The sequence below is a fragment of the Hippocampus guttulatus genome, chromosome 10 (assembly GCF_054856545.1).
Source record: "Hippocampus guttulatus isolate MCC_2025c chromosome 10, RoL_Hgut_1.0, whole genome shotgun sequence".
NCBI classification, from domain to species: domain Eukaryota; kingdom Metazoa; phylum Chordata; class Actinopteri; order Syngnathiformes; family Syngnathidae; genus Hippocampus; species Hippocampus guttulatus.
Genome location: NC_141270.1, coordinates 8,069,427 through 8,084,383, shown reverse-complemented (window position 1 = coordinate 8,084,383; position 14,957 = coordinate 8,069,427). Strand labels below are relative to the sequence as shown.

The following is a 14,957-nucleotide window of genomic DNA, read 5'->3' as shown; positions in this document are numbered from 1 at the left end:
TCTATGTTACAACACTGTGGCGAATGCGAGCTACCTCAACTGGCCGTGCATCAACACCCCCCCTCCAAACTTCTCAGATCCCCCAAAGTCTCTTTGCTTTCAAAATGACTTTAGTCAAAGCCATTATGACGATACCACACTACTGTCAGTGATTATTAGACCTGAGCTAAAGTGGAAAACCTTTGCTAGCTTTTATTTTAATTGAACTATTCGTATGAGTCCTCGGTGACCACAACCTTCATCAGTCATTTCTTCTGTGCATTTAATTGCACAGAAGTTGCGTGACTATAACCAGAGCCTTTTTTCGGGCTAGTCGAGAGCCGTTTCTGTTATGGTAAAAGGACGTCAAAAGAGTTAACTTTGCTTTGTGGAGTGTAGTGACACTTGTCTCCTGACTCCTGCACGCCACCAAATTAATCCCGTCACATTGCAGCAAAGGCCACCGGGTGCAGAGGCCCGAATGGGAGGACTGCAGTCAGAACATTTTTTTAGGACTGTTCACAAAGCTATTTGTTTCAAACTAAGCAGGGAAATGTGTCAGGAATGAACAAGTCATTTCAGTAAAAGTTGAATCAAAGGCAATAGATCTTCTTCCTGATCTTTTTCATAAACCTGCACCATATCGCTGATATCGACAATTAATCGAAGGAAAGTGGAGATCAAAACAAAACAAAAAGGACTTGTACATAAATGTTAAGAAACAGACAAGAACGAGGCCATAATAAACATGGACAGAACACCTGATGTAGAAGAAATAAAACAATGTTCCCGGTTCATTACAGTTGACGTTAAGACTCAGACTCAGCCAGACCGGTTGGAACCAATAAGTACATAAATACTGTATGTCGCTCCAAGGAACACAACCATATGTGCACACAACACTGTGGAGTGACCACCTAAAAGTGTACTGGAAAGTTCATCGTTATTAACCCTTTCAGGGACAGCGGTTACTACAGTGGACACCTTATCATGTTATTGGGCTACAGGGTGCATGCAAGGGTTAAAGATGCCATCTCAACAGAACGCTAGATGGAAAAAAAATGGCGTCTACAAACTAAGGTTCTATATTTCGACAGATAATTCCTCAGTATTTGATCAAATCCGATATATCTGGCATACCCTTCAATAATATTTGAATCTGGATGTTACATGTTGCCTGACAAGTTACTCATCAATGAGTGATATCATACATGAAGGCCGGCGTAATATGACTAATGGGTGCTTAGGGAATTTGCTAGGGCTGTCTATCTTGTGGTGGGAACATGTTGATGGTGATTGATTTTTATTTATTTTTTTTCTCAAAGACGACGGGTCATCCGAGGTCAGCTCTTGCTCGTCTTCAAACGGCACTCCGAAGCGCTTCGGTAAATTTCACAACCTGACAAACCAGATGTGGGAAAGAGATGAGAGAGAGGTTTTTGGTTTTATTTTGTTTTTGTTTTTTGTCAGGACAGCCACAAGGCCAAAGCCAACACAGTCCGTTTAGCCCCCCGCCAAAAAACTGTCTTATTTTGATTCACGCCACTTGGTGGAAATGTAACCTTTAAGAATACCACTCATCCAGTCACTATTACACCACTACAGAAATAGACTCATAGAGTTCCATAGCTCAGCCATCTGCTTGCTGTGTTTATTGTGGTCACCATCAGAGAGTGCTTATTAATCATGGTTGCACAAGTGTCTTAATTACTCCCAATGTTGCTGCTCCCTCCAGAACCCGGCAGATGACCTTTCCTTCCCTGCTCTTTGACGCCATTAATCATCCCTAATCAACGACGTCAGAGTGGAGGGAAGAAGGGCCACGCGGTGCTTCCTAACGTTGCCCACAGCCACTGTAGCAAACCGGTCTTTAATAGCCCACACACAGTTTTTTCTACTAAAGTCACACTTGGCAAAATCAGACGAGTAAGACTTTAAGACGACATTCAACAATTAATGCTCCCATCTTGCAACAATTGTTCCATCAAATAGCCGCACGTTGACTGGCAAGCGACTACATGTGATATAACTGCTTGCAAAAACTAAGTGTCAGTGTTTTACTGTTTTTACAGTGGTTAAATAATTAAAAAAAAATTGCGTGAGCATTTTGTACTTATTGCAATTGAGTGTTTAAAGAGTGTTTTAATGGTGCATTTTAATATTATGAACATTGGTTAACTTTTTTTCATGTGGGTATCAGGCATGGCTCCAGGATTCTTTCTCTCTGGAGGATAAATATGGGGGGGGGGGGCTGGGTGGATACATGCTGTGGCTGAAAAAACTATTTGTAAATATTGGATTGGATAAACTTTATTATCAAATGTACAGTATGTAAAACATACAGCACAGATGAAATTTCTTCCCTCTCAACACAAAACAATATTTTAAAATATGAAATAAAATGCTGTGGGAGTTTAACTGGGGCTACACAGATTTCTGACTGGGATATAGCACCGCTTATCCCCAGTCTAGTTCCATCCCTGATCAGTATGACAGTTGGTAGCGTGTTGAATTGAGTTTTCTGAAGTGAATCATCGTTAAAAATGATATTTAATACTCAAATCCATGGTTTGAAGATCTTTTAAATGTCACATAGTTTCCATTTATAAATGCTGTGAAAGTTACAAAGTATTACTTTGCCGCTTTGTACCACTATAGCATGCAGCTAGCTAGCTAGCTAGCTATGTCTCTCCCTGAAAATTCTCTCTGAAAACCACAATTTACATAACAGCTTTGTGTCGCGATGTACATTCCCAAGCGAGTAGGTGATGCCGGAGGCCAGCTTGACCCCCGTCCGCTGGAAAATCCAGAGGCCTTTTAGATTGCAAGCTAACCGCTAACTTAAACGATGTGGCATCAAAGGCCCCGGACACGCTCAGTGACCGAGAGCCAAAAGCATGATTTTTGTTTTTGTTTTGTTTTGTTATCAACAACTGTCTTCTCTCTGTCTTGTTTTTATTTAAATTGTTACTTAATCCCAGGACATCACTCTTTTTCCATCATTTCCAATGTTTTTGCGATATGTTTACAGCAACTGTGCAAGGATTTCAATTGGTTATTCATTATTCTTACATATTATCCAAAACACAAACATAGAGTAGTTGAGAAAAGCTTGAAGGTGACTTTCCCACTGATGTCATATTGTCGCTGCCTCACATCCGGCATGAAACCGGAGGCCCACAAAGCCTAGCATATACACTTATAGACGGTGTGACATTGATGGCTGACACTGATTCATAGCCGTCGCTTGACTGATATGTCTAAGTGGCCGGCACACACGGGGAGGCAAGCCGCTATGGCTTTCCTGGGCTTTTAACATTTCACATCTTGTTGGTGCCTGCCAATACAGATTGACAAGTGGAGTTTGTGTCGTAGCAGGTAACTGGCATGCATGCATGCTCCCCCCTCCATGTGCTGACTGAAAGCTTAATATATCATTTGTCAGTCAAGGATGGCCTTTCATTCAGCCATGGCATGCCTTCTACTCAGATGCCACTCAGGGCATTGATTTCATGCAGAGGGGAATATTTAGCAGGCTCACACTGGATTTTTATTTTTTATTTTTTTGCCCCCTCAGACTTCTTCATTACCGCAGCGCTACTCATTGTGAAAGTTTGCTCTAAAAGTGCCACTGTGCGTGGGTGTGTTTCCATAACTTTCGATATTCTTACATCACTTTCACAAAAAAAAGGACAAAATGCCACTTCAAAGTTCTATAATAGTTTTATGACTTGTCATAAATTGCCATCATGATTTTTTTTTTAATTCTTTTTAATTTACCACCATAAATCAAATGAGCACTTAGCTCTTTGGGTTGTAAATGGGATTGCTCCATAGTTTTGGCATGCAGCAATCTGCCTTTTGGATCTCTGAAAAACAGACAACACACAGAAGGTAGCACATTAATTTGGGGCTATAAATTATGCACTTACTTTTATAATGTCAAGCCATAAATAAAGTGGATGCATCACCCATTGAAATTATGCACTGAAGATGAATGGGGTGGCTGTGATGGATTGTGGATCTCAAACAATGTGATCTATTTTAGTTTGGTCCCCAGACGTTTCTAAAAGGAACGCTTAATGTACTGTACGTATAAAGTTCCTCACTTGTATTAGGTCACTCTTCGTTTTTTCCTATTATAGCATTTAGTAGTCAGGCCAACAAAGTTGTTTAATTGTTTTGTTTCATTTTCATCAGTGTTTGTCTTTGGACAATTAATCCAATTTTGGTTTTTGGGCGAGACCTCTAAAAATTGGTTCCATAGTGCATTGTTTGAAAAAAAAATACAGTTTCACTGAGCAACATATAATTTCGCAGACAGGTCCACCATGAATAGATGTACTGTACGTACAAGTCTCAAGAACACGTACCGTAAAATGTAGCGGAAGCCATTTTGCTCTGAAGCGACCACTTTGGGTTCAAAACGTTTTTTTTCCTTTTTGTCATAGTCTTTCAAAGACAAACATTTTCATCTTGCTAATATTTTTTATATAGATTTCAAATTCAATTTCAAATGGGAAATGCCAATATTTAACCATTTCATGTACAGCACACAAGATAATTATTTGCACAATTGCTTGTTTTTCATCCCTAGATAGCTCTCTAGTTTGCACCTCTAAATCATCAAAATAGAGTCGTCACCGGAAAAACCCAGTTTGGAAATTCCTGCTGTAGCTGTATGCGTTATCTGTCAAATGTATTGGACAGCTCATCGATTTTTGGCTTGAATGTATTGATGCATTTTTCCTCAACAATTAAGTTAAATCGGATGATCGATACCAAGGCACGGGGCTTGAATTATCATGATCATCCTTTGTCGGGCTCACACTACTTTGTGTATAGCACATTTTTTATTTTCAAAATACAGAAAATAAAATAGGCTGTGTACACAGCAGCATTTTGCCTCAGAATTCAGGAACATAAGAGTGTGGCAAAGTAAAATATAAGGATGTGTGTGAGAGATTTTTGATGAATAATATTCACTGTCATTGTTTTTGCACCGTTCTACGGGATGTGTCATTTCCAGCTATAAGGAAGAGCCATCCAGCAAATGAAAATCCACCCCAAGTCAAAATGTGACCAGAGTTGGAATCATTCGGGGCTTAATTGTATGTAATTACATGATTAAAGGGAGGCTCTCTGTGTGTTCCAGTGAGCACTTTCCCTCCATATGTTATGCAATGTGACACATGGTGGCAAACGCCAGGAACCGTTAGAAAGTGGGAAATCTATGGAGGTGGCAAATGTATCGTGCTTCTGTGTGAAACACAGCTGACGACAACTTTAGAAACATGGAGAGAAAAGTAACAAACAGGGAAGCAGTTATGAATATCCATAGCTCCACATCACTCTTGTTCTGACTGTGCGGCAGTGCTACTAGACGGTTACTGTGAAGTTGCAAATGTGGTTTGGATGTCAAATACTGTACAGCAGAAAAACCCCCCCCAAAAGAAATGTCGACTTGGCTTGCTTGTTGTCTGCCTTTGCCGTAGCCTGTGTTTTCTAGTCCGACCACTCAATAAATAAACTTGTTTGCACTCTATTTGCAGCATGTATTTGGTTTGGAGTGACAATTGTCTTCGGAATCCCACACCAAGCCTTGAATCGGCCGCCATTTCCTGCATGTTTGCGTTTAAAGTGGCCTTTGACGAGCAGAATAGTTGGACATTTATCTGACTGTAGCACAAATTCCCACGACGCCATGTTATTGTTTGATTGTTAAAATCATCAGGTGCGCTGCGGCAAATCCAATTTCACTGAACTGGTCTAAAAGCAATTTTTTATTGACTACAATAAATGTGTTTTTGCTCATCTAGCTACAGTTGGGTCCATAAATATTCGGACATTGGCGCAATGTTCAGCACTCCAGCTCTGTACACCACCACAAAGGATTTGAAATGAAACAATCAAGATGTGCTTCAAATGCAAACTCTGAGCTTTAATTTGAGGGTATTGAACGTTGTAGGAAGTGCAACACATTTTATATGTACGCCATCTTTTTCAGGGACCAAAAGTAATTGAACAAGCTAACATAATCATCAACCAGATGGTCATTTTTCAACACTTGGTTGCAAATCCGCTGCAATTAAGTATAGCGTGAAGTCTCCACCCCATCAATCTGATGCTATTTGAAGCCTCTGCTGGTTTTGTCTCAAGACACAACGAATCCGTGAATCGGTTATTCGTCCCGTCCCTAGTTGGCATAGTGATGGTCAAATATTTGAAATAATCCAAACAGAATATCTCGATGTTGTAGACAAGCCTCATTGGTCCTAAACAGACTGACTCCGTACTCATCTTGTCAGGAAAGGCTCCAGTTCAGGATGAGGATGCACCAAGACCAACGTCACTGTTTTGGTTTGGAGCGACAAGTGAGAACAGATGGTTTGACGGGCCATTGGAAAAGCATAAAATTGGAAAAACTAATGTTCCGGGAAACAAACCCGTAATGTTCACTTGCTGATATTCTTAAGCGACGAAAGTGACGTCACATAAGCTCGAAAAGTTACGGCTCATCGCAAAGTAATTAAACAGTTTACTGTCGGCGACATGTAGCAGTCAAGTCAGAGCTCCATTTTTTCCCGTTTGCTTCGTCGGCCTTTTAAAGCTTCCAGTAGTGACATTACTGTCTGTCTTGTGACACCGCATATTTCCCCTCCCGATTTTCAGTCTCAAGACAACACCCTGTTTTCATAAAGTATTTCCAGTTGACCCAATTCATCCCCCCACCCCACCGCCCCCACAGGATAATAAGACCTGACACTTGACTGTAAATATCTCTCAGGGCTTCATTACCTCCTTCATAAATCCATCCAACAGAGACACATTCACTCAAAGTTGCCGTACAGGTGTGTGTATCCAAGTTCACACACGACAATAAACTCTTTTTTTTTTTTTTTTTATGGACCAGAGCCTCCTGCAGTTGGGAGATTGCACTATTTTTGTGAGGATGCAGACTTGTTGGACACGGATCTCAGAATAGTTCATCATGGAGACTTTATGGCTGCGATGCTAGACACTTTATTGTTGTGGGCGCTGTCGGACTACAGTATATCCATGTCTGCAAAGCCGAGCTGCCCTTGCCACAAAGTCAACAGACTGCAGGGCTGAAGTCAGCGTCCCTGCCCCGTTGATTTAAGACTGCACTCACCAGAGGCTCTCGGTCCGTCTCTTTTCTCTGAGAGCTGTCACTCTTATGTATAATTTGCCCCACTAAAAGAAGCGCAAGAAGGGGCGGGGCAAAAGAGGGGTGGGGGTGGGGGTGGTGGGACACAAAAAATCCCAACTCAAACCGTGAATAATGAGCGGTTGTAAACTTTTGAGACAGAGCAAGCAAAGCGAAACGCAAAACACTCCAGCGAGAGTACTGTAATTACCCACAAAGCCTGTGAGTGCACTCCTGTTGGAGGCATTGTTATTTTGTGTGAATGACCTTTCATGTCTTTGGTGCGCCGCTACTCCAAAGCTCCGAGGGAAGCACACGTTTGCAGATTCTTGAAATCTCCTAGCAGAATGCTAAAGAACTTCAATGTAGTGCTGCCTTGTCATTGGAATGCCCGTAAACGGTCTGACATATTCCGTTCAAGGACATTTGTGGGTTCAAAATGTTGTCGTTAGTGACGTCATTCTCATTCCAGCCAACCTCAAAGGATTAACTCTGAAACCTCTATTTTTGTAGACAGCCTACGTGCGCTCGACTGTAAAAAATCTGGCAAGTCTTCATTTTCGTGCAGGTGCAGGCCTCCTTTAACGTGTTTAGGAATTTGGCGCCCCTGCTGCGGCATGCTGGGCATTCTGGCCCACCCAGTGCTTTGTTTTACATGGCCCCCAACGCACCTGACAATTTGGTGGCAGAACTTAGATTCATCTTTAGACCAGTGAAAGAAGTGACACAAAGTTGTTGAAAGCAGAAAAGACCCAAGTGACAAAAATTTTCAGCGTCATTGTACTGTAGTTGCAGACGAACACCGGTAGCAATATCACCTGCTTATTATGGTATGCTACTTCTTCCTGTTATTGATTTATTTGTTTATTTATTTGATTGACAGGAGTTTTGTGAGCAAAGGACTTTATTTTGGATTATCTGCGTGTTTATGCATTTGAGTCTGCTTGTGCTGTTTGACGAGGAGGAGACTGAGTGAGTATGTCAACTGTTGCTCATGCTACAACCTAGCTAGCTGCCACGTGTTGGTGGTCAAAGGTTATGGTGTGATTATATATGTACCGTATGCGTTCTGAGTGGTGTATGAACACCCCTCGTTTACGTTTAGAAAGTGTTTGGGAGAGTGTTTTATTGATTTCATTGATTCATGCCACTGTGATTTGTTGGTGCCAAGGTGAGGGTATGCTGTACCTCGCTCGACCTTCTCAGCCAAAGACATCTGGGATACTGCGGGCTACCCCCCCCCGCCACCTTGCTGAGGATAAGCGTTACAGAAAAGGGATGATAAGCGTTCGACTGGTTAAACGTCATCTTTCACTTCGATATCAATTAATTATGGTAAAGATTAGGCTACTTCATAGATTTTCTGTGTAGCTAATAATGGTTGTATCATCGGAACAGTTTGTACTCTGGAACAAGCATAATCCTCTGTGATTGGGTGAGGCGTATCCAGATGTTTGAATTCCATCACAACAACCCGCTAAATCCCAAGTTTGATTTGATCTTTGTTACCTTCAAGACCACCCATAGGAAGACGGATTACCTAACGATACCCGACCCCCGGCAAATGGACGCATTACTACTATAGGATGACAGATAACGCCGAGCTAGCAGAAGCGCTGCACGAGAACCTCCCCGCTTCTGAGCCTCACTGCCACCGACTGACTTTTTCAAGATTTATTCCATCAGTCAAGTAATTAACATGATTTATGGCACTGGGGTGACTGTTAGTGAGACAACAAAGGGGTTGGGGGGTGGGGGGGTGTTCCTCCCCCCCCTAAGGAGATGCTATCAGGTGTTTTCTGCTGTGCTTGCAGAGCAGTCCGCATGCAGTTGTAAATCTAGCCATTCTACATTGAGGAGACAACTCTAACCCCCTCACCCCCAACTCCTTGTCACTACAGAAGGTCACAAGTTCACAGCTTGGCCTGAGCTGTTAAAAACCTGAAGGCTGAACTTCTGACCTCCATTAGTGTAAAAAAAAGGGGAACAAAAAGGAGAACAGTGAATGTGTTTTTTGGAGAGGAGGGCTTGCTTAAAAGTAGCAGGTAAGCAAGGACTGAGCTCAACTTCTTCTAAATGCAAAGCAATGAGTCGAGAATGTCCCTAAAGGTGGAAGCTGGCTAAGTTTCGGTTCGGTTGAGACAATTGCAATTTGGGAAGTGAACAGGAAAAAAAAGTATTGAATCAGAAGAGTCCTCGGAAGATGTGTACAGATGTGGAGCAAACTGTGAAATGAGATCAAATACTGTTCAGCCAGCTTTAGAAGACGTTTGTTTGAATTGTGGGGGGCTTGGAACGGATTAGGCCATTTTCATGCAAAACACGTCTCGACTTACAAAGTTTTCTAGTTAGGAAATGTCTTCCAGGACCAATTAATTTCGTAAGTAGAGGTACCACCGTACTCTGTTCTGCCTTTGGTACTACTTCAGAAGCCGGAAAACTTGTGGGTCAGCCTCCGCCCATCCCAACCTTACAGAACAAAAAAGCAGGCATTGATGGCGAGCACAAAAAGGTCTGCACTGATAATCAGACCATCATCGTATATATGCACCAAATTGAAATTGGATGCATTGAACTGTGGTGTAAAATTCCACAATGTCTTGACATGAACATAAATCAACTCATCGGCAAGACAAGGTCAATCACAAGAGTCTTTTGGCATCTTGTTGCATCTTAATGACAGCGTTTAATCTTCCCGTGAGAACGCTTCAGGCCTCATTCCCCGTTTGACTCCTCCCGGCTAAGAAGCCTCGATGGCAATATAGATACTGCCTGCGAGCGCTGGCAGCTGTCGCCGACTGCAAACAAACATTTGTTTGCAATCGCTCCTCATTCATCTGTCAAGCAAAATCAGGAGTACACCCGTAGCTTCTTTAACGACACTGCCGTTTCATCCGCATCGTTGTCGCTCGCGGGCAAAAACAAATCCATAAGAACCGTTCGTCGTCGCCCTGTTTACACACACTCGTGCGTTGTTTGTAACCTCTATAAAAGCCAAACACACTTTCTTTAGGCTGCCTGTTAAATGCCCACGAGCAGATTTTATGATCTGATAAACGATGGCATTTACTGTCGACTAATTTACCACCTGACAAAGTTTCTGATAGTATTGTGATAAAGACGGGAGAAATGTCAGGGGGGGGGGGGGGCTTGTTGTCATCTTGTCAGCAGTTTCAAAAGCAGCTCGTTTTAATTGCAGTTCAAACTTTTTGGGTCCGAATTGTTGTTCTTGTGTATACCGCAGTCATCGCTGATGTGGCAATGAGTGCACAACAAATAAAACAACGTTGAACTGTCTTAATAGCTTCCACATCCACAAATTCTCTTATGAGTTTGATTGTTTTCTTTTTTTTTTGTGCTCTCGGCAGTACCGGTAAGTGGATTGACCACTGCTTCTCTTGCTCTGATTCAGCCGAACACAATTCCGTTTTATCTTTACTTTCAGCACGTCCGTTCAGGGGTCCCCACAGCGACTTACTTGACATATGCTCGGCCGGGTCTGGAAGCGCTTCGGTTTTGGAGCACCGAGCAAGAATGGAACCCAAGCCATTTTGAGCGAAAGGCAGCAGCATGTACCACAACGCTACCGGTGGCCTTAATATTTATCTCGCGGTGTGCAAATATTGGCTCACAGCTTCTAATCTGTAGCGAGGATCTCTTATGAGTGACAGTGCCGACATGGAGTCCATCGAAGGTGTGTTTGCATTTGGTCCTGTCGTCGTCGATACACTCCTGTTAGCTCAAGGAGACCTAGCAGCCCGCTGAGGAATTTTGGGCCTTGCCTGCAACTGCCGCATTGCGTGACAGCCCTGTTTGCTAATTAAAGATTTACGGTGTCTCGGAGCTTTGTTAATTGCCCGTTGTACTCCGGCTTCATGTTGCCGCATTAGTTTTTATGTGTGTTGTAAAGACATGTGCTTTGTTGTGTTCTCAAGCAATGTTGGTGGCCTCTTCCGTTGAAAGAATTGCATTAATTTAACCCCCCCCCACCAAAAAAACAAACAAAAAAAAAACGCTCGTCCTCCCTATTCCAGCGCCAATTTGATGACTGCGTGATGTGTGTGGGGGGGGGGGGGTAGTTCACACGTCGTTTCACAATCTGCAGGTCAAGGGTTCGAATCAAAGTCTATCCCATGTTGCCTTCATGACTCAAAATGAATTAGAAATTGCATTTCAAGAAGTTAAAAAAAATGATAGGTTGTTGTGTTTGTTAGTTTATAGCAAGGGGTGTCAAACTCATTTTTGTCATGGGACAGATTTTAGTTCGTTTCCTTTGGAGGGCCGTTATGACTGAAAGTATATGAAGGATCTTTGTCTGCGCACATCAAAGTGCTTGTGTCAGGGGGAGTTTAAAAACTTCCACCTCATTCCTTAAAGACTTCCCTCGCTCCGCCCATTCCAGCATCCTTAATGCGGGGACAAGCGAGGTGAGGGAATCGTTCCTTGTATGTTTCGCATGCTTTGTTGTGTCTCTTTGTGCGCATTTTGCTCCTCCCCGCCATGTCCTTTGTCAGCACGGTGAACTCTGCCTGCACTTTGACCCTTCAAGGCTGACTTCTCAGGCATTTGGGCTTTTTTTGCATTTACAAGGAGCTGCCATTCCTCATCTCTTGCGTAAGCATGAAACACTTGTGTGACCTTTTCACGACCCAACCTGTCGTCTTCCTCCCCCAAGGTTGTCAACTTTTATGAGTGAGCAAAGGGTTAAAGTCCTCAAATGCATATGACAAAGTGTATGGCTTTGCAGGTTTCACTGACAGCTTGAGGGGATAAAGTACCATCGGAATCATTTCATTTCAGTGCAGTACCATTTCGACTTTGATGGGAATGATGATATGTGTGATGAATACTCCACTATACGTAAACAAAAACAAAAATTATGTGAAGGAAAGAACTTTACCTAAGGTTAGTAATGCTACTCGGGGATGAGCATAATAAACCGAGTCACCACCTTTTGTACAGATTAAGGTTCCTCTATAGCGTTTCTTAAATTGTAGGATGATAGAGCGCTTATAAAAGTATTGATTTTACTCTTTTTAAAGGCCATATACTATTCAAAATCTAACAAATGTAACTTTCAAGCACGGCGCATTCATGTGGTTCTGTTTTTATAAGGTCCGTGTACTTTGAACTGACCTCGTTAAGTCAAGTTCACGTTTTCAAATTTGACCCCTTTGCTTGGACAACTCATCTGAAAGAGTGCTTTTTACCTTCGGGCGCATGTTAACAACTGAAAACATTTATTGGTGTGTGAAAATGTGTTACACACTCTAGTTACAATAACAATATTTGAAAGAGATTTTACAGTGTGTGAACAGCACATTTTGCTCTTTTGCTAAAGCTTGAATCAGTTCAGGAATGTCGCCAATGTAGGCTATGTCAAGGCTTTATGTGGCATACAGCATAAAGCTACATGTACTATGTTATGGCCACGTGAAGCTCGTGAAGTTTATGAGTCAAACCAATCCATCTTGTTGGCATAGCAACCAGAGACCTGGCTGTGTGGCCCTGCGGGTCTCGAGACTGGAACAGAGGACAGTTACACATCTACAGCCTTGCAAACGTTAGGACTGGACCAATACGAAAATAAGTTTGAAACGCTAGTAATGAAATAATGGATATAGAGTGAACAGTACACGTCTCATCACACATAGTATATTCACGACAAACTTCCTGTGGAAGTAAAACATTCATGCATCCATTTTCTGGTGCATTTATCCGCATATTTTTGGAATGTGGGATTGGAATCCCGAACATCTAACCTGTGAGGCAGATGTGCTAACCACAAGTCCACCCAATCAAAACACATAACTAACCATTTCGTGGTTTTAATTCTTCTTAAATTTTACAAAGAACAACGGAAAACGTTTTTTTTTTCCTCCCAGCTTTTTATTGGACAGCGACCATATGCAGGATAAGTCGTCCAAAGCTATGGAAGTTGAAATAGAAATGTAATTTGTGGGAACGAAATAAATCCCAACACACTTCACGTCTCTGGGAGTCATTCCAATGAAGGACTGTATATTTTGCTTGCTAAGAAAGCACATAAAGCTGTGATCTATTTCAGGGGAAATATTGAAATGTCTACACTCAACACAATGTTGTATGTGAAGATGATATCCAATAATCACACCCCATTACATTTACTTTCGGCGCCGCTGTGTTTAACTGTGTGTAGTATGTGCACGGACGCATTCATTTGGGTGCAGTCATGCATATATTTGCATGCTCGGATTTGTGTATCCAATGCATGTGTTGAAAAAGAGTTTGAGCAGTGTATGATGGTCACTGCCAGGCTCTGCCCATGCTGCGTTTGCCCCTCTCACCCCCACGAAAAAAAAAAAAAAACATGAGATGGAATAGTCTCATCGAAACAAATTGATATAATGACCAAGTGCGCCTTGTTATCTTCAAGCTCCATCAGGGTGGCAAAACTTCTGAGGGAAAGCCAAATGTCTTGGAAATATCACCAGTCATTTATCAAGTGTTGCTCATTAGCATAGCGCCTACACAGGCGGTGCGGAACTCTAAATTAAAAAAAAAAAAGTGGCCGTTTGTGACTCGGTTCCATTTTAAAGAAGCATCACTTGGCAGCCTTTGCAACCTTGATGTGACTATGACCTGGCAGCTATTCCACCACTTATATGGTATGGAAAATACAAGTAGAGTCCTTTTCCAGCCCCGTCACCTTTCCCCAGCGCACACTTTTCTTTTTTTTTGGACCGTTTTGCATAGTTGAATGTCATTACCTCCCAATTAGCCCCTACATGCTAGACAAAGTTCACACTTATGTTTTAATATTATGGAGGAAGTCTAAAATGCATGTTATTACTTTGTTGTAGTCAAAAGAATTACATTTATAGAGTACAGTACATATTCATATCCAGCCTTTTTACTATGTGAATAAATTGCCGCTTCCTCTAGTGTGCCTGCCTTACAGTCTGGCAGACCCAAATGAAAAACTATTTCTTCTCCTCCTAATGTAGAAGACTCAATAAGATGCTGTAATATTAGTAATTTTACAGAGAGGATAAAGAACATGTGCCTGTAAGTATTGTTATATTATCTCTAATGTGTTGTTCCGCCATCCGTAGCTTAAAGGGTTCTAAAACTGCGACTGTCGAGGCTAACTATTAGCACGTTAATGACTGTGTGTTAACTTTCCGCTAATGCACAATTTTTAACACAACATTGTTTGTTTGTTTGTTTGTTTGTTTGTTTTTTTAAATACACAATGTATATCTTTTATGATTCTTTTTCCAACTTCAACTGGGAGTGACACTAACCAGCTTCATCTTTTTTGGATTAATTGTTCATGATTTGCCAAACTGATGCTAATTGTGAAGTGAATTGAACTAAGCTGACTGTCACCAAACGGCCCACGCAACTCAAATTTATGCTCTCAAGTCAAAGCAAAAAAAAAAATAAAAGTTGAATCTTTCTTGTTGGTGTCACCAGTGTGCTTTCAAACCGCTGCTGACAGTCAAAACAAATGAAGACAAAAAGGCATTTCTGTCATGTAGTGACGAGGAACACGAATGCTAAAAACAATCAAAAGTAAGGTGCTTCTGTTTACTGTCCTCAGTGCCGTCATCTGTGTGAAACACAAAATCCAAGTCCGCTTGGGACTAAACCAGGGGTGGGCAAACTTTTTGGCTCGGGGGCCGCATTGACTTTTAAAATTTGACAGAAGGGCCAGGTCAGCACGAGCTATGGTACATTAAAAAAAAAAACTGCATTTGTTGACACTCCATATCAAACATCAACAGAACAAAAGCATGAACGTACTGTATTAATATACTCTTTTAAA

General features: G+C 41.8%; 1 protein-coding gene across 3 annotated transcripts in view; it reads left to right on the top strand.

The window, feature by feature from the left end:
- lrmda (leucine rich melanocyte differentiation associated) overlaps positions 1-14,957 on the top strand; it is a 314,281-nt gene that overhangs the window by 124,496 nt on the left and 174,828 nt on the right. The gene's annotated exons all lie outside the window — the stretch shown is intronic.